Source organism: Larimichthys crocea, chromosome I, assembly GCF_000972845.2.
Source record: "Larimichthys crocea isolate SSNF chromosome I, L_crocea_2.0, whole genome shotgun sequence".
Classification (NCBI taxonomy): Eukaryota; Metazoa; Chordata; class Actinopteri; family Sciaenidae; genus Larimichthys; species Larimichthys crocea.
The window spans coordinates 31,538,084-31,559,016 of record NC_040011.1 but is presented as its reverse complement, the minus strand read 5'-3'; the positions used below and the strand labels follow the sequence as shown (position 1 = coordinate 31,559,016).

Here is a 20,933-nt window from a genome sequence, read left to right as displayed (position 1 = left end):
AACATTTAGAAAGAAAAAGATGCGCAAATTTGGTGAAGAATGGCACATGTAAGTTGTTCAATCTCACTATACAATAACAGTGACAATATAACACTCAACCACACAAAAGAAAAATATGTGCCAATGTAACGGTCAAAAAGGGCACATCTGCCCACAGGTAGGGTACGCCAATATAAATATGCTACCAATATAAAATATGCTGTTCTAACTAACTCACTCATTGCACAATAACAGTGTCAATTAGAATCAAGAATGGCACATCTGCCCAGACGTATGCACATACTAAAAAACTATATGTGCCAATGTAACAGTGTAGAATGGCACATGTAAACTGTTCACGCTCAATCATACACAATGTAACTCGTATTCACTGTATTTCAAACAGAAAAAAGAAAAATATGTGCCAATGTAAGAGTCAAGATTGGCACATCTCGCTACAGGTAGGCATGCATATTATAAAAACATTTAGAAGAAAAAGATGCGCAAATTTGGTGAAGAATGGCACATGTAAGTTGTTCAATCTCACTATACAATAACAGTGACAATATAACACCAACCACACAAAAGAAAAATATGTGCCAATGTAACGGTCAAAAATGGCACATCTGCCCACAGGTGGGGTACGCCAATATAAATATGCTACCAATATAAAATATGCTGTTCAACAACAAAACAGTTCAACATTGTAACACGTGCCTTAAAGAGAACTAAGTGTCCTTGTGAATGGATGACATTGGTTAAAAAGAAGTAATTTGTTTTCTCAATGATCGCACACGCTGTGTGCAATCAGAGCCAACCTCCATGAAGATGTGTTGAAATGCATCAAAAGTGTACTTGAGAGTCTTTGGATATGACATATTAAGAGCATACAGAAGTCCAAAAAGGTATGCAAGTGCAGAGGGAAGGTCTGGTATTTCATCCAGGACGATGGTGTCCTCCAAAATCACAGCAATGCTCCGCACCATTGCTGATGAAGTTGGTGCAACGCCTTCCTCCAGAACAAGTAGTAAGCCCACAGCCACTCCAGTGGTTGCCTCCTCTTCAGGATCACACTCCTGAAAAACAAGAACAGTATTTACATAAGATTTTAAGTCAAATATTTCACTACAGTACAAACTACATGCTTACATTACAAGGCTCGGAAAGCAAAGACAAATCTGTCAAAGGACTGCCCATCTTCACCGGGGTGAGTAATTAAAACAGGGGTCACCAATCCTGGTCCAGAAGGGCCGGTGTGGGTGCAGGCTTTTGTTCCAACTAACCAGGAACACACCTGATTCTACTAATCAACCACTAGAGCCATTGCTACGGACCTTCATTAGTAGAATCAGGTGTGTTACTGCTTGCTTGGAACAAAAACCTGCATCCACACCGGCCCTTCTGGACCAGGATTGGTGACCCATGATTAAAACTCACATTTTACATGTCAGAATATGAGCATCTGATGACACTGACACAAACAAATGAAAGCTGCAAAACTCCTTTGATTTTTCTATGATGTTTTATGAATGTTTAAAAAGGTGTAAAAATATGGAGGTGCTATGGATGTCACACTTGACTTGTACAACAAAAACTGAACACATACTAAATGAACACACACGCATTTACTTCATTAATGCGTGTGTGTTCATTTAGTATATGACAGAGGAGGATGTGCTGAACAAAAGTTATCAAGGATGCTTATCTCCCTAGCTCAGTCACAAAATATCAATAAACTACATTCTTGGGGGCATTCATGCAGGACGATTTTTGGACGTTTTTGTTGACAGATGTTGGTGGCAAACATGACAAGAAGTTGTTGTGTGGTCAATTGTCGTAATAGATCTGGAAATGGGATCCGGATGTTGCTCATACCGAGGAAGAAGCATGCTTTCGCAAAAATCGGCGAAGGTTATGGCTTATTACTACCTAATTTGCTGACCGCTTTGCTCCGCTTTGTATTGTTTGCTTAATATTATCTAAGAGTCAACAAGATGCATGGACATGCCTCTCTACGACTATAGTTTTTGATCGTTTGTATAGTCGCTCAACAGATGTACTAATGAATTGCGATCCTCACATTGCGATCTGAATCACTAAGGCTTCCCACGTAATCCATTTCTGAAAGTAATGTTTATGTACAGTACTTTGTGACCGTGTGTTCATGACTACAAACCATGCAGGTGGTCGTAAAGTAACGTAAACATCACTCGTAACATAGCAAGTAGCATACATGTTTAATATGAAACACGGACAAAGTTTACTTCGACAAAGCTTCAAATATGTAAAAGTACGTTTGGGAACACGTTGAGGGTGTTTGTACAAGCCTTCTTGGCTACAGAACATGGGTTAGTAAACGAACTACATGCAACAAACAGTACATTAAATATGGGCTCTCTGGTGTGTTTTTCTATGACGGGGCATAGCTTTCTGCCCCGGGTTAGCGCGCGCAGGCGCATTGTTTGTAAACATGAAATCTATCTATGCTGTCTTTTTGTGATGTGTAGTACTTACTAGACATTGCTTGAATAAATCTTTGGGCTCCTCCCGAAGGAAAACCGGAAGGCCTCGAAGCGCAGCATCCTTGCGATGTCGGACAATGTTAGAGGTCTACAAATAATAAAAATAATGATACAAAAAAAAATCTAAATACAGTGTGGTTTAATTTGCAAACAAAGAAAATGATTCAACACCACATGATTAAAATAAATGTTTCCAACACTGTACCTCATCATCAAGCTTCTCCAAGACTTCCTCATTCTTTTCCAAAAGCTCCTTTTCGGGCACGATATAGTGCAGAAGTTTTGGTGTGTATTGGTCCACTGCCGTTCTAATGTCCCAGCAAGTCCTTGTTTGTTATGCGGAAGAACTCCTCACATATCTGCCAAGACAGAATATGAACAAATCAGAACAATTACAAAGAATTCAAAATAAACATTACACACATAAAAAACAAGGGGACAGAAGAGCAAACACTTACCTGTTCTTTAAAGAACAAAGCTGGCCATCTATTTTGGACTTCCACCACCATTGGTTGCTCTTCAACTATCTCTCTTCTCCTTAGGGAAAATGTTAAGTCCATCTTCTCCCTCACAAGTGAACGATCTAATTGTGCTTTCTTGGAGGCTTCCACCAAGAGAAGTCTTTGTTCTTCAAGTGACGCATCATCTTGTTGTTGTGGATGTTGAGGAACATAGTTCACTTCTCCACGTCTAGCTCTCTTAAGTGTGTATTTAGTTGTACCCCCATCTACTCTTCGCTTCTTATTGACAGACACTTCACTGCAACCTGCCTCTCACAGCTTTGCTCTGTAATTATTGAGCTTGTTTCGAATGCTAACTAACCATCCCTCATATCCCTTGCCTTTACCAGGCTCCTTTAGGCAAGGGTACTTGAGTATCAGAGTTGAAGCAATAGATTCAATTTCACCATGCTCTGGATAGGCCTTGATGTCAAAAGCTGACTGGGCAATTTGTCAGAATTTCAATCTTCATGTCTCTTGACACATCAATGCCGATTTTGGTCTTTTCATATGCTTCATTGCCTCTCCTCAATTTCAACTCTACATCAAGAGATAAAGCAGGTATAGGAAATGGATCAGGCCAAGCTAAGAGGCTGCACAGATACCCTGGGGAAAGGATGTTTGCCTGGCTTTCAGAAGAGCCCATGCTCACAGTGTCCAAGGATGATATGGAACCAAGAGACTGGCTGTCATTTTCGGCATGCCAAGAGCCTTTTTTCCACTGTATGTGGAGGACAGCACGGCTATCAGGTAGCTCTGAAATATCTGACAAATTGCAGAGTGCATTTTGGAAGTCAGGGTCCTCAAACTGTAATGAAAAGTCTCCTTGGAGTTGTAATTTTTCTTTGATAAGATCAATGAGGGCATCCACTGTTTCTGGAACTTGAGACAGCTGAACACGCCGCGCTTCCTCTTTTGAGATTACAACTCGAAGTAGCAGTACCTGAAACATAGATACATTAACTCACAAAGCTTTGTTAGAAGGATGATCAGATAAATTTCAAGATGCATACTTACCATTTTCTTCAATACAAACGTGCTCTCAGCGTCACCCAAAGCTTTCCTCCCACATAATATGCTGTCAAAGGGAAAAAATGGGTCAGCTCATCAGCATCAAGAACAAAAAGTTCTGCATAGTCACTGTCTTCCACTTCGAATGATCTATAATGCTCAAAGTACCACACAGTAAGTCTTTTCGACAGGAAAGATACTTTATCAGAAAAGACTAAAATGCTCAATACTTAAAGTTCTGGCTGTCCAAATCTCTCCCCTGACATGATTATCATGTTTTGAGCATATTCTGTTCCAAACAGCTGTATTTTACAGGACATATTGACAATGTCAACATTTGGAAATTTGGCCAGAATAGCATTTCTGCGGGGAGAATCCAAAGATGACACTCGAACAGCTTTCACTTTTTCAATGTTGATATCTGCCTTGAAGAGGCTCTGCCCATCCAAATGGTAGGCCATCAACTGCTGATGTTTTGTAGCTAAGGAGAGAAGCAAATTCTTTGTATTATGCACATTACGAGCAACTTTCTTGAAGAGGCCATGCTTGGATTCAAACCTCATCGTCCAGAGATCGACCAACGGGCCAAAACAGCATGAGGTGTGGGTAATGCTCAATAATATGATGTTTTGGTTTCAAAACAAAGGTGGGGAATGTTGCTTTCACTAGTGAGCGGTGATCTGACAGCTTACATGTTAGGTAACACAATGCCTCCTCTGTGACCTTATCAGACACAACAATTTCCACTATCTCTTTTAGATCCATTAGAATTTCCCATGATGGTTCGTTTACTGGAACAGTGTCACCAATCATGAGTGGCAGCAGTCTCAACAATGCCCAATTTTCGTGTCCATTTCCCCCGATAGAATGTTTGGAGAAAGCTGCTTTTAGAATAATCTTTGGTTTGTTGACTTGGTCAGAGTTTTTGTAGGGGAATGACTTATAATGATTAAGCCTATCAAGTGTGAAAAAGCCCTTGAAATTAAGTCTTGAAGACACAAGGATAACTCGATGGAATCACTCCTTCAAATAAATCGTGCAAAATATCTGGAGGGAATCCTGTCACAGGATGGAAAAAAGAAAGGTGCTTGCTTAGTACACACTCTTCTTTCACTCCACTCACACTCTTAAGAGCTGGATTTTGGTGAAGCTCTCCAACACATCTATTGTGCTGCTCAACAGTTCTCAACTGGAAGTCAGTTGCTTTCACAGTTGCTATCTGACTGTGACTGACCAAACAAAAACGACAAAATTTATCTACTCTGAAACTTTCTTGGAATCCTGCCAAACTGTGTGCTCCAAGGTTATCTGCACAGACACAGAAAAGTTTTACTCTAAAGTTCTCTGAGACATCTGTTCCATACTCTTCAATGAATTTCAGATCCTTCAACAATGGTTCCAGATATCTTTCATAACCAAATTTCTTCACATCAATACTTCTTCCTAATGCTGCCAACTGGATAGAAGTAAGACTGGCCCTGAACTTTGCTGGTAAATTTGAAAACAATCCAATAGACACCAACTATTTTATGGATCTTCCTTGATGTACCCAAAGGATTGCAAACTTCAAATTCATCGATGTAAAGAGCTAAAGTGATGTCTTTTCTGTGTTCGTACAAGCATTAGACTGTTTAAAGTAATAGCTATCCTGAAAGGATCTGAATACACCAGCTAAGTGTTCTTGTCTGAAACTCAGTACATTGGCAAAATCAGAACGCCGCAACAGATTCTGGAGAACTGCTTTCAGTGGTACGTAGACAAATGTATTTTTCCTGTTTTGTTGGTAAAGATATTCTACTGGTTCAATGAAAGGGAAATTCTGCTTAAAATACTGGTTCCTTCTGTAGTCTGTAGATAGACAGCCCTTTCCTGATGTTGTTACAAGTAATGGATTGGACAAAAATACAGATTCCACTATATCTTGAATAAGACTATTGTCAGCAGCAATGTTGTGCTTTTGAAGGACCTCAGCTACAGACTGAAAACAATGGGACTTTGAAGCTGTAAGTATATCATTGGTTTCCTCAATTATTTCCTGAACTGCACTTCGGGAGACATGTAAGACTGTTTGCAAAGACAGGAAATGTTTTGCAATCTTATGTTCTATTGATTCATAAGGTATTAACTCTAAAGACTTTGTTTGAGCTTCCCCTGAAAAGCTGCCAGAATCACTCTGTAAAGATGTTGAGGCTTCACCAGTGACTTCAGGAACACCAACTAAGTCACTTGCACTAGAATGAAGCACACTCCTTAGACCACTGATTGTGTGCCCTTTGTGCTTTCTGCTTCTGTGTGAGCTAAATCCTGAGTAACTATTTGTTTTAAATTGACAATTTAAAAAAGGACACTGGATTCTTTCCTGAACTTTTAGATGATTTCCAAGATGCTTTGTGATATCTCCTTCGGAACATAATTCACGGAAATCACAAAGCTCACATTTGAAAATGATGTTCGATTGATGAATTGTCTGACCTGGGTTGTGAACTCTGGATAAATGGGATTTCAGAGCTCCCCGAGTCCTAAACACACATACACAGGTGGTATGTACACAAGGCCAATGATGAGGTCTTCGATGATGCAATTCGTAGTGTCGGATGAGGTCTGCCTCGTTTCCCGTGAATGAACAGAGCTTGCACTGCATGTGGTTTCCTCCCTATAAATAAAAACAACAGTCAACAACAGGTTGGGGGGAAAAACTTAAATATGTAAAATACAATCATTGGGTTAATGCTGGCATAATGGGAGGGAGTGCGTGCCAAGGAGAAAATTTGCTACATGCAGATATACATAACAGGGATTCTCGCAGCGCTTTATAGCTAAGGCAGCGCCTTAACAGTCGCCTACCGCCTTGCCAACGTTCCTCCGCCCCCCAAAAAAGAAAAAACGCACCGCGGAGGAACCAAGCGGCAACCTCCGCTCCTCTCGGGTGAAGCCAGTGCGGAGGTGGAAAATGCTGCAGTCCCACCAGTGGCCGCGAGGACGTGGTTCCTTTAGTTCCTGTGAATGATGCATCATTCACAGGAACTAAAGGAACTAAGAATTGAATGACAAATGAAAAATGTGGGAAAAATTAAAAGACATCAAGAAGATGTTTTATTTTCTAGCAAAAATTGTTTCTGCAGCTCACTTTCTTTTTGTTGATTTTAGCTTTGGAGCCAGCCACTGTCACCACACTCCAACCTGCTCTGCTTTGTCACAGATGTGCTGCATTGATAAGGCAACCTCACCTAAGAACCTTTGATTTTTTTATTATTCTGCCTTCAAAAAGCAATCAAATGTTGCAAATGGCACGCCATTATCTTTGGAAATTAATTGTGAGGCATTTAAACAGGTTAAAAGACAAATATTTGTTCTAGCTAGCTAAAATTGTGAATACTTTTGGGGAAATTAATTATGAACCATTAAGAGTAAAGGAAATGTTTTTTTGTTTGTTTTTGTTTTTTTTCTACAGTGGTTCCCTGAAACAAAGGCCATTTGCATGAAATATTGGTAAAAACAAATTTTTGCTTCCTTTGGCACATTTTCCATCAATCCTTCACCAAACAGAGTACATAGTTAATTTAGATGAATGTGTTTTGTTAAGATTGTCACTTACTATTATCATTTTTTTATAAAATGTATGACTCTTCAATGCTAAGTTCTACAGGTACAAGTTGTCGAAGTATGTCGATTTTTACACAAGGGGGGCTACAGAGACACCTGCCTTGTCATACAAACTTATATATTTACATTAGCTGACGTTTTTTATCCAAAGTGACTTACAAAAAACTGAAACAATCAAGGTAAAGGGACATGGAAGTGCAGCAGTGACAATTCTTAAGGGGTTGATTTATCATCTCCAGTTGTGGTAGTGTTGGAGCTGGAGGCTACAGGAGGTTTTTTTTTTTTTCAAGATAGAGAGAGATGCCCCTGATCTGGTAGGACTGGTAGGACGTTCCACCAACGGGGAACAACAGATGAGAAAAGTCTGGATTTCCTTGAACGTATGGGTGGCAGAGCACTTTTACAACACTTGTCACATTCAACCAGTTACACACTGATGGCTTTCATATTGTCACACTCAAATTTGAAGTAACTTTGTCTTGCCAGTGTCAGAAAAGATTGTTCCTGAGATTGCTGTTATGTTATATTACGTTATGTTTCTAATCTGTAATCTTTATCAGATTCAAACCAGTGATGGATGATGAGCATAAAAAAGAGGTTCTAGGTGAAGGAATCTCCAGTTGCTCAGACAGGATGAGGTCTTCTCTATATTCAATAACATACTGAACGATACTGATAATCAACTTACATACCATCGACTCACATAGTTATGGATAACACTATTTCCTCACTAACCATTTGATGATTGGTGAACTGATAGATAAATGCTTGTGCTTTGTACTGAGTGGCATATCCTTGATATGTCACATTCATTGAGTAATGTAAACTGAAGGAAGAATAGTTTTGCTGTTCTTCTTTGTTTTGCAGAAGCAGCAGGGGAGCTGGTCACAAAAAAAGCAGAAACGGGGGGCGCTAGAGCAGCCCGAGCAAGATGGCAGCATAGCGTGAAGGCTCTTCACAACTTCGCACAAAAACCACCATGACTTAACTTGAACCTGACCAACTACCTCAGACGGACATGCAAAAACCATCAGCAGCAAAGGAGTGCGACATTTTCTTAAGAGCTCAGCACGACAGGCTCACGAAGCGCAAAGAAAACTCCGCCGGTCCAACGCGGCTGAAGCTAACGACATGGCTAATGTAGCCGACGTGCTAAAGGAGCTAAAATCACTCCGCTCTGAGTTTCGGTTCAAAGCTGGACGGAATTAATAACCGAATGGGGAGACCTGGCAAACTCCATTGCAAGTGCTGGAGAACAACAGCCTTTTATTAACTTATAATCCACCTATACAATATGTGAATCTTTGTCAGTACAAGTGTGTCTATTCATATCTATGGGAATGTCTTCATATCATACGTTTAATCATAGTGTGAACAAATAAATAGTCTATAAAAGGTGTACAGTGTGTACAGGAGGTCACCTTTTTCCAACTGAGCCCCGCCCACTTAAAGGTCAAGTGCATAAGATTTTGGTAGATTTATTGAAATTGAACATAATATTCACAAGTATGTCGTCATTGATGTTTGATCACCGGAAAATAAGATGTTTTTGTTACCTTATTAACAACCTTCATATCTACAGAGGGAGCAGATCCTTTCTACGGAGTCATATTGCAATGAAATTTTTTTTCCCATAACAGACAAAACAAACACTGACTCTAGAGATGGCCTTTCAAGTTTTTGTGACTTTCATAGCCACCATAGTTTCTCTGTTGCACTTGGAAGGGGAATGTGAGACAAGGGGTTATTCAGCTGATTGCAATCTGCAACTTCACTGCTAGATGCCAATAAAGCCTTCACACTGGACCTTTAAACCAGTGAGAAAAGCTTGGACGTATCGCTTGTGAAACAAGCGAAGCGGATCCACCTTTAGCAGGTGATTTTTGGTATTACATGACGCTGTCACTCATAGTGAGAAGCTGAAGGCCAAAATATGTTTAGTAGGCAAACCTGCCAGACAAATGATGCAACCATTATTGTTTGTGATGCCAATTTCGACAACTCAACTGTACCACTAACCTACCTTAACCAAAGTATCAATATCAGTATCCATATATTGCTCCCTCCTCACCAAATGTATTTATCTCACTCTATAGAAACATTGCCAAGACACTGACTCAGCAGTTATGGCTTAATTAATGCAATGACTTCTAACAGCTCATCAGCTACATCACTGGCTTGATTGACTTGATTCAAGCTTCAAGTATTTGTGCTCATCTTGATCCAGCTTGGTGCAGTCCCAGACATCCCCGAGACAGGTAGAGGGAGGTCAGATGGGTTACAGGTGCAATAAGATCAAATGCAGAACTCTTACAAGGCCTCTGGTGAGACCTGAAGGCTATACAAGAGCCATAATCCGGGTGTGAATTATCTTTGATGTGCTAATGGCTCACAGTTAAGCCATTAGGGAGGACAGGGATGGAAAGCCTCACAGTGGAAGACACTCAGAGGTTGTAAAGTGAACTGTGATTGAGAGTCAACAGATAACCTTCAGGACTCATAGTGGTCCTATAGAGCTGCAGGTTTGAGGTTTGTGACTCTTTAATCAGCAACCCTTTCAGAATAAAACACCTGATCTGTGTTCCCACACTTGAGAATACCCACGTGCTTCTCGTTTTTATGAATAGGAGCTGTGTGTGACGTGCAGTTCAGGTTGGTAGGCAACATGAAACGTCAGAAGAATTAACTTGCATCATGTGGGGAAAAAAATCAGCGGGGTGTCTTCAGCTGGCATGATGACAGCATGGAAAATGAAGTGCACCTGGCCAGCCCCGCGCAGCTGCTTACGCATGGGCCTTGGGGAAAGAGTCCAAATACTACTGAGTGACTGAACACATATGTAGATCACAGTGTGTGTGTGTGTGTTCATTGACAACACAAACTGAGTCATGAGAGTCTGACTGTACAAGAGAATCCACCCTTTTAAATGCCATTTCGCTCGTGGAAGTTGTAACCCACACACACACCTTTAATGTGAGAATAACTTTGAAACAAATCAAACACTCTTTTGTCTTTTGCCGCAGATCTCATCTGTAAGCTGGCAAACCCCCGGTATGAATCCCGAGTGAATTCTCTGTCTCTCTCTCTCTCTCTCTCTCTCTCTCTCTCTCTCTCTCTCTCTCTCTCTCCACATCTAAGAGTGTAATTTCTTTTTCAAAATGTTGGAAGTCAAGTTTTATGTTGTTCAGAAAAACATCTGCATTATTGTTTTCACTTTACTGTAATCCACTCATGCAAACTAGACTGCTGCTGTTCTGCAGCGGGTTAATTAAAAACCGTTAGCTTGATGTTCCTTTCTCACAAACACAAAACTGTCACAGTGAGTTACCAAATGTAGTATGCACTGTCGCTTCAATTAAAACATTTTCATCTTCGAAACAATGCAAAGTGATTAGACAGACAGAGATTATTCAGGCCTAGTCTTTCTTATGGTGCAATGGTAACATATTTTTTTTAATTTTAAATATATGAAATGAGTTGAGATCCTTGATCCACTAAAACCAGCATAAAAGTAGTATAAGACTCTCAATCAGGCAGTAAAGTGGAAAACAAAGGACTGTCCATTGTCAGTAACAGATAAAAGGTTAAGGACGGGACACTAAGGGACTCTCCATCTGAATGAGGCAATACACAGAGATTATAAAATCCAAAAGCTAAATAATGATTGAAGTTGATTCTGTATTAAAAATTTTGATGTTGCGATAAATGTAACACTGGAAAGGAACTGATTATTTAATTATTAATAATGATGAGTGTATGAAAGCAAGTTAGAAACTAAGATAAATAAGGTTAAAAGTAAATCATGCTGAAATGTTGAGTAAGGAACTCGATGACAGGGCAAGGTATTGCAACTTGACTGACAGGAGCAACAAGGAGAAGTATGGCACAGACAGGATTCATCTGGCTGGACCGGAGGACAATAGCACCAAGTTGTACGCAATGTACAACTTGGTGCTGTTATGTATGAATGCATTTGAGTAAGGCGTACTGTTCAGTACGAACACGTGTGAGCATGGTGTGCTATTCAGCACATACCCCCTAGCAAAGGAAAAAGAGTATAAAGGACACAAGGAGGATTGTGGTTAATCCTTGGCTGGCACTTGGGTTCAAAGCATGCTGATTGATCGACTACATCGGAGCATCGCATCTTTGAACTTAAACTCCTAGCTCAAGAGATGGAGCAGATGAACAGCTGAACATCACAGAAAGAGAATCCAACTATCTAAAGCCGAAAAGAGAGTGTCGTGTGAAGGAGGGTTAACCATTTCCACCCGGCTGTGAGTGAATCACAAGGATTCCCTTTTCGTTCATCCTGCCATCAAAGACTGAAGACGGGTCAGAGACCTTCTGGACTTTGGACAAAGTCAGGAGTTTCAACAGCATCCAAAGGTCTGGCAGTTAAGGAAGGACTGTATTGGCCGTATACCACGTCCCTCTTTCTCTCCAAATTGGACAATTCCACCTTCCAGCTACAGTGTTTTAATATTAGACACAACCCCAATTCTAATGAAGTTGGGAACGTTGTGTAAAATGTAAATAAAAACACAATACAATGATTTGCAAATCCTTTTCAACCTATATTCAACTGAATACACTACAAAGACAAGATATTTAATGTTCAAACTGATACACTTTTTTTTTGCAAATATTCACTCACTTTGAATTTGATGCCTGCAACATGTTCCAAAAAACTGGGACAGGGGCATGTTTACCACTGTGTTACATCACCTTTCCTTTTAACAACACTCAATAAGCATTTGGGAACTGAGGACACTAACTGTTGAAGCTTTGTAGGTGGAATTCTTTCCCATTCTTGCTTGATGTACAACTTCCCGGTGCCTTTACAGAAGTGCAAGTTACCCATGCCATGGGCACTAACACACCCCTATACCATCACAGATGCTGGATTTTGAACTTTGCGGTGATAACAATGCAGATGGTCCTTTTCCTCTTTGGCCCGGAGGACACGACGTCCATAATCAAAAACAATGTGAAATGTGGGCTCGTTAAACCACAGCACACTTTTTCACTTTATTTTACTCAGTAAGTCGGACCTGTTTCCAGTGGGAGTTGGACTCCGCCAGGGCTGCCCTTTTACCGGTTCTGTTCATAACCTTTATGGACAGAATTTCTAGGCGCAGCCAGGGCATTGAGGGGCTGCGGTTCGGTGGCTTCAGGATTGGGTCGCTGCTTTTTGCGGACGATCTAGTCCTGTTGGCTTCATCGGAGCGTGACCTTCAGCTCTCTCTGGAGCAGTTTGCAGCTGAGAGCGAAGCAGCTGGGATGAGAAAAGAAAAGGGTGGAGTGCAGCCTCCGGGTCGGGGATGAGATCCTGCCTCAAGTGGAGGAGTTCAAGTATCTCGGGGTCTTGTTCACGAGTGAGGGGAGGATGGAACGGGAGATCGACCGGCAGATCGGTGCGCCTTCTGCAGTGATGCGGACTCTGCACTGGTCCGTCGTGGTGAAGATTTACCAGTCGATCTACGTTCACAAGCTTTGGGTAGTGACTGAAATAATGAGATTGTGAATACAAGCGGCCGAAATGAGCTTCCCTCACAGGGTGGCTGGGCTCTCCCTTAGAGATAGGGTGAGAAGCTTGGTCATCCGCGAGGAGCTCAGAGTAGAACCGCTGCTCCTCCGCATCGAGAGGAACCAGTTAAGGTGGCTCGTGGCTCGGGCATCTCGTGAGGATGCCTCCTGGACGTCTCCCTGGTGAGATGTCCTGGGCACGCCCCTCCGGGAGGCAGCCCTGGGGAAGACCCAGGACACACTGGAGGGACTATGTCTCTCGGCTGGCCTGGGAATGCCTTGGGGTCCCCCTGGGAAAGCTGGACGAAGTGGCCAGGGAGAGGGAAGTCGGGGCCTCCCTGCTGAAGCTGCTGCCCCTGCGACCCAACTCAAACGGATAAGCGGGAGAAGACGAAACGAGACAAGACGAGACCTGTGGAATGTTCCAAACAGGTGTTTTTGAGCATTCCTCAACTTTCCCAGTCTTTTGTTGGCCCTGTCCGAGCTTTTTTGGAACATGTTGCAGGCATCAAATTCAAAATGAGCCAAAGAAATTAACAGACCCTTGGGGCTTACTGTCCAAACCACTAAAATATATCCTAGCAACCATACCATGTGCCCAGATCAATGAGGGGAGAGCTGCTGTGAACATGTGTGACTAGTGTAATATTTGGCCCTAGGGGCTATTCGGTGAGGTGCCACACTAGAGTAAGCAGGGTAGACATACGGATGAAGGCAGTTAGAAGCTAGGCATGTCTCCTTGCCACCAGCTTAGTCCTCTGATGAGACCCGATAGGGTAATACCACGGGCTAGATGATCAGACCCTTTGAATGGAAAGCTGGACCAGTACCACCTGTACAGCGGTAATTCGGGATCTAACAACATATATTATCAATTTGCCATTCATATTATTATTATTATTATTATTATTATTATTTGTGTCTATGACACAAGGCAACTACTCCCTATAGCTTGCTAGCTATGGGGAGTAGTTACCTCATGTAGTAAAGACATGCTAATTGCTAACATTAGCGGCTAACGCACTAGCTGCTTATCGTAGTAAAGACATGCTAACTGCTAACATTAGCGGGTAATGCTAATTATAATCCTAACTGTTGAATGTTCGAGAGCTAGAGTGTGTGACATCATCACTAGAGTGGAGAGGGAGAGAAAAAAATGTCAAAAAATAAATTTGCAAACTGCGATTGAGGCTGCAAATGTCACTCTACAGACATTATTACCACTCAAAACGTAGGAAAATTCAAGGCGGTCGCAGTGATAACACTCAAAACGTAGGAAAATTCAAGGCGGTCGCAGTGATAACACTGCTGTAGCTGTCTTTTTTATAGTTTTGGGGTCAGACACAAAGATGCCCCAGCAACACACATCTACTGCCCAATCTACTCCCATGTTAATTTGAGAAGAGAAATTTCCAAAAGGAGCAGGGAGCACACGTTCTTTCTCTAACTCCTGACACCAAAGTTTATACAATTTTCGCCTGAAAATCGGTAAGGAAATTGTCCACGAGGATGCTGATGGTCATTTCGGCTTTTGGTTTGCGGCATATCTTTTGGGGATTTTTTTCCACCTTTGAGGGGCTTCATTCAGAGATTTTCTGTGTGTCTCAGGGGAGAGACACAGAGGCCCGATTTCACAGACAAGGCTTAAGCTTAATCCCAGACTAAAATGCTGTTTGAACTTGCTTAACTTTAACTCACTTGCACAGAACTATCTTAAAATAGTCATAGATTTAGTCTGTTGGATTAAACAAAGCCAATTGCAAGAGGGTAGATTAGAGCTACTCTAGGACTAAATTGTAGTTTATATTAGTCCTGCAAAGAGGCATTTGGAATATCTAAATGAAGACCAATATTCACTACAGAGGCCAGCCAGACAAATCCTTGTGGACAGGAACAATCCATTGAATCAGTACGATGAAATAACTTCCCGAGACCGCTTCCGTATGTAAAAAGAAGATGCATTGGAGATCATTACATTGCTTGAGCCTAGACTTTCCTCCATGTCTCAAAGAGGAAGGCCTGTACCAAGTTCTCTCCAAGTTCTGATCACTTTGAGATTCTTGGCATCTGGAACCTTTCATCGTGAGACTAGTGATTTGTGTGGTGTCAGTGAAGCAACAGTCTGCAGAATAGTTCACAATGTCTGCAGTGCCATTTGTGAACTGAGAAATCTGTACATTAAGTTCCCTGATGCTGCTGAGCAAGCCAACTATAAAGTACATTTCTATGAATATGGGAACTTCCCGGGAGTGATTGTCTGTATAGATGATGGATGTTATGTTGAAATCAAGTGTCCATCAACCCCTGATGCTGAGGAGTACAGGAACCATAAGAACTGGTTTTCCATCAATGTCCAGGCTGTATGCACTCCCAATTTAGAGTTTTCAAACATTGTTGCCCGTTGGAAAGGAGCAACACATGATTCAAGGATTTTTCACAACTCTCCATTGTGTGCTCAGTTTGAGAGAGGACAACATAGTGGACTACTACTTGGTGACAGTGGATATTCTCAGAGTTCCTATTTATTCACACCTTGGCCACATCCCACAACAACTGAGCAGCAAAGATACAACAGAGCTCATATTCGCACTATAGGGATGGTCGAGCGTATGTTTGGAGTGTGGAAGAATCGATTCCAGTCTTTACACAATACACTTCGCTTTGAGCCAAGAAGATGCTGCAAGGTAATCATTGCTACAGCTGTGCTGCACAACTACCTGAAACAGCATAATTGTCCTGACCCTCCAATAGAAGACCAGAATGATCCAGATGTGCCCATGCCCGTGGCAGGAAATAACCAAGGAGGACTTGCACTTAGAGCTGCTTTCACATTGCAGTTCTAAAATACACACTTGTGCAACTTAAGACACATCATCAGTGTTGGCACCTGGGTTCACGGGGTGTTTCGGGTCTCACAACAGACGCCCTCGCCGAGGGGACCCAGTCGGGGTGATCAAGTCTCGGCTTGTGTCTTAAGAGCATTTGTCCACGGATCGCCCCGCTTGATCCACAGCCATCTGGACGCCTTTTCTGCTATGTCACTGATGTTTTTGATGGCTCTTCTGTTGTGCAGTCCTTTCACTCCCAGCATCTTGAGTGCCCTGATGACAGACTAGCCGGCGAATCCTCTGCACCCGACCTTGATGGGGTTACATCGGGTCCTCCATCCCCTGCTTTGGCATTCACCTGCCAGCTCTCTTCCTTTCAAAGGCCTCCTCCATCCGGTCTTCCCAGGGAACAGTCAACTTCAGCAGGACCACCTGTCTTGTTGTTTCCGACACCAGGACCATGTCTGGCCTGAGTGTAGTCACTGCGATGTTCTCTGGGAACTTGAGCTGTTTCCCTAGGTCAACTTTCAGCTGCCAGTCCCGAGCTGTTGCTAGCAGCCCCCCTGCTTGACTCCGTTGCTGCTGTGGCTTCTCCCTAGCCCTAACAAAGGCAATGAACTGCCTTGTTGGTTGTCGGTGTTTACTGGTGGAAATCCCTGTGATGATGGCCTTCGCAATGACCCGTAGCACTTGGTCATGGCACCAGCGGTAACGCCCCTCTCCCAGCGCTCTTGGGCAGCAGCTCAGGATGTGTTCCAGCGATCCAGCTCTTTGGCAGAGAGGGCACAGTGGGTTCTCAGCCAAGCCCCAGCGGTGGAGGTGGCAGCTGTAGTCCACGCCCCCTGCTGCCGCATCCCTACTGTCCTACTGCAGCAGACCTCCTCCTGGATCAGCTGACGCCTTGCTTTCCCCTGGGCCTTGTTGTAGGAAGGTCTTGGGTTGCTCCCGAGTCCTGCCCGTCCAGATGCCACTGTTCCCACCAGCTCGCTGTGCCGCAGGCAGGACTCAGCCTGGTCGACTGCCTCTTGAGCACACCACTTCCTGCCGGTCCTCACTTCTATGCCAGCCGAGGAGACTTTGATGTCACTGGAGTCCCTATACAGCAGCACCTCTCCTGCTCAGGTAAGGCCGTACAAGGCGATGCTGCTAAGGCTCCGTGGTAGGCCCAGCCACTTCCGCAGGAAGGAGCTGATCTTCCTCTCGAAGCACTCGACGGTGGTCATTGGCACATCATAGACCAGTAGTGGCCAGAGGAGTCGAGGCAAGATGCCATGTTGGTAGATCCAGGCTTTAAACTTGCCTGGTGGCCCTGACTTATCCACTGCTGTCAGCCAGGTTCCCAACTCCTCTGATGTTGCTCGGAGTGCTGCGGTGTTCCTCAGAGTGCAGTCATAGATTTTGCCCAGACTGGCTTCTCTACCACAGATGGAATCTGGGTGTCTCCTAATGAGAAGCGAAACCTGTCTGAAACCTTCCCCTTCTTCACCACCAGGGACCTGGACTTGGCTGGCTTGAAGTTCATCCGGGCTCAGCTAATGAGACGCTCAAGGCCTTGGAGGATCCATCTACAGCCTGGGACTGATGTTGTAGTCACTGTCAGATCATCCATAAATGCTCTGATGGGGGTGTCGCATACCTGAGTTGGTGAGTGGTCCTCTGCACTCTACTTCTGCTGACTTCACCAGCATATTTATGACCAAGGAAAACAACACCACAGAAATGGTGCATCCTGTGATGATGCCCTTCTCAAGCCGATAAAATGCAGATGTTACTGTTCCGGAAGTGACTCTCAAACTGAAGCAGCTGTAGTAGTCCAGAATGAGGTCCTTGATCTTGCCTGGAATGTGGTGTCGGTCAAGTGAGGTTTCCACCAGCTTGTGTGGAATGGACCTGTAGGCGTTGGCAAGGTCGAGCCAAAGGACTGCCAGGTCTCCTTTGCCTTCCCGTGCCTCCCGGATCAGCTGGGTGACAACTCCTGTATGCATCCTAGGACCTTTGGGACTCTCCCCTTCTGCACAGAAGTGTCGATGTACGTGTTCCTCAAGAGGAACTCCGTCATGCGCCGGGCAACAATGCTGAAGAATATCTTGCCCTCGACGCTGAGGAGTGAGATGATCCAGAATTGCTCGATGGTACTTGAGCTCTCCTCCTTTGGAATCCAGACCCCCTCTGTGTGTCTCCACTGCTGGGCCACCTTCCCCCTTCTCCAGATGACCCTGAGGATCGTCCACAGTTGCTTCAAGAGCCTGGGGCATCTCTTGTAAACCACATATGGCACTCCGCTGGGGCCTGGTGCTGAATTAGATCTAGCTGACTTGACAACCTCCTGAACTTCTTTCAAAGTTGGCTCCTTGGTGTTAAATGCCGAGATGGATTCAAGGTCTTCCTCTCTTGCATGGTCACTGTAGGTGGCACTGAGGTACTTGTTAACCTCGTCTTCAGTGCAGGCAAGGTGGCCACTTCTTTGTTGCCCGAGGATCTTCTTGGTGAATCCAAAGGGATTCGAGATGAAGGCTGCACGTCTCCTGGCTCTCTCCCTACCCCTCCTCCTGTGCGACTCTGCTCGACGGAGGGTGGTTAGTTTTTTCCTCAGGATGCTACGGAGCTCTGCCAGCCTGGCCTTCTCCTCCTCCCTTGCCACCTTAAACTGCCGTCCAAGCAGTCTAAGCTCCTGCCGAAACTGGCTGATTTTAGTCTAGACGTCTGGTTGGCTGCTGTTACTTTATGCCAAACCTTTCAGCACCGATGCTGATGATCATCACAGACATTGAGAGTAATTTCTGGTCTGCATCTCCCCTTGCAGTAGTGTCGAGGACTTGGTCCAGATCTTCATCAAACTGGAGCCACTCTCTTTCTTTGTTGGCAGCAGGCCACATGACCCGGCGGTGTTCGGAATGCTTGAAACGAGGTAGGGCTTGTGGGGCGTGGAGGGTCTGGGCGCTGTGGGTTGACTCCCGGCTGGGCTCCTCCTGCGTCTTACCAGGTACTGGACCTGTGCGTTGCACCACCTGCGTCCCCGTCCAACATCTCATTTTGGCCTGGTGGATCTTAAGACCATGCGAGTTCTTGCAGACTTTGCCACATGGACAGACTGCACTCGTAGTCGTTTTTCCGTTCCGTTTCGTCGCCTGTTTGTCAGTCCTGTTGGGGTGCTCACCCCCCTTGTCGGCTGTCTCTCCAGTAGTCGCCATACTGTTCATGGTCGTCATCCAGCCTGTTCAAGGAGGTCACTGGCTTGGCCAGACCAACTAGTTCTAAAATACACATTTGTGCAACTTAAGACAAATCATCAGTGTTGGCACCTGGGTTCACGGGGTGAGACTTGACCCAGGTGTTCTCGTTTAAGCTTACTCCAGGACTCCATAGTCTGGGACTAACTAAGACAAATGTAAGCCACGTTCATGCAAGCCATTTAAATGACCTAACTTTACTATTCTGACTTAGGCCTACTCCTGACTTGATATAAGCCTTGTCTGTGAAATCTGGCCTGCAGCTCACCCTGGTTGCTTGGCAACCTCAAGCCTGCCTTTGACTAACTTTATTGAAGTCTCTATATGATATCAATGACTATCAAGACTACATTTTTAATGTCTGCCATTTTATCCTTCTTTCTTGCAGACACAAACACAGACACATAGATAGAGAGACAGACAGACGCACGCACACACACACACACACACACACACACAAGACAAAAGTCTTTTAAAATAAGAGTCCCTTCAAAATAAAAGACTGTAAAACTTGTAAAACTCTCTCATTAACAGACACAAGACCACACAGGCACGCATGCACACACACACACACGCACACACACACACAGACAAAATAAAAGTCTTTCAAAATAAGAGTCTGGGGGAAATGCGACCAGAGTCAGGCACACTCAAAATTTCTTTAGAAATGTTTCTAGTTATTATTATTATGTAAATATAGGATGCACACAAAATATATACATGATTTGAATATACAATAATTAACTGTAAAGATTACAGTACTTTCCTGGCAAAGCTTTACCTCAGTCTTTTCTTCATTCTAGCTGATTCGGACTGGGGGATTGTTTGTGTTCTACATTACATCTCTAGGACAGGTGCTCTGAATGAAACTATCTGTGGGAGCTCCCAGTCCATTAGCAGGTAGCAGATAGCCATTTAGCAACAAGTAAAACTATATGTCATTCAGTAACTCTGCAAATCAAGGCAGAAGTCAGAGGACATCAGAGAAAAATCCTTAACAGTTAAAAAGATACTTTTTGCAGGACACTACAAAAACTTGGAGAAAAGTCCAGAGATAACCTTTTAAATAATTCGACACAGTAGGTGGGTGTGAATGGACAGGCACAGCTGTGCTCTGCCTGGAACAGCTGACCAATGAAAGAACCCAGTGACGTTCTCACATAGGCTCGTACAATAAATGTTTAATATCAAAAGGTCAGTAGATCTAAATTAAAGTCAGTGAGATTCATCCTCTAAATGTGATGGGTGTATGCACTACATTTCATAACAATCCATCTAATATTCATAGTCTACGTGTTCCATTCTGAACCAAAGAGTTGTACTGGGTGACATTTCCACCCCTCGAGGTACACTGCTGGGCTCAAAATAGAGCGAGAAAAAGATGAAGAAGAATTTATTCATGCTGTTAGTTTATCTGAATGGAAAACCCTAAAACCGTATCTCTAACAATGATCTCTGCATAAACGCAGCAAAGTTCTCCTTCAAACAAAAACCCTCTGGAAAGACGACAGCAGCAAGCCTCTGAACTGCAAATAAAAAAAAATCTAAAAGATAACATGAACAAATATTCTCATTAACAAAAAGCCAAATAGAAAAGAAGGCGTGTATGTGTGTGTCATATTACAGTTTTTTTTTTACACATTACAAGTGTCACTAAGTCACAATGATGTCTGTTTTTATCTCTGCTCTTAAGGGAAAGGTGGCTATGACCTACGAAAGACAGATCTTCAC

The 20,933-nt window shown here is 43.4% G+C and overlaps 1 long non-coding RNA gene and 1 pseudogene across 1 annotated transcript; both read right to left on the bottom strand.

The window, feature by feature from the left end:
* Positions 1-3,510: 3,510 nt before the first annotated feature.
* On the bottom strand, positions 3,511-6,984 carry LOC113747115 (uncharacterized). The gene is made up of 3 exons (XR_003463355.1): positions 6,485-6,984; positions 4,019-4,079; positions 3,511-3,944 (listed from the first exon to the last, which is right to left on the bottom strand). It is a non-coding gene; the product is annotated as an uncharacterized LOC113747115 (long non-coding RNA).
* A 9,113-nt stretch (positions 6,985-16,097) lies between these two features.
* Positions 16,098-19,172, bottom strand: LOC113746608 (uncharacterized; annotated as a pseudogene).
* Positions 19,173-20,933: the final 1,761 nt, after the last annotated feature.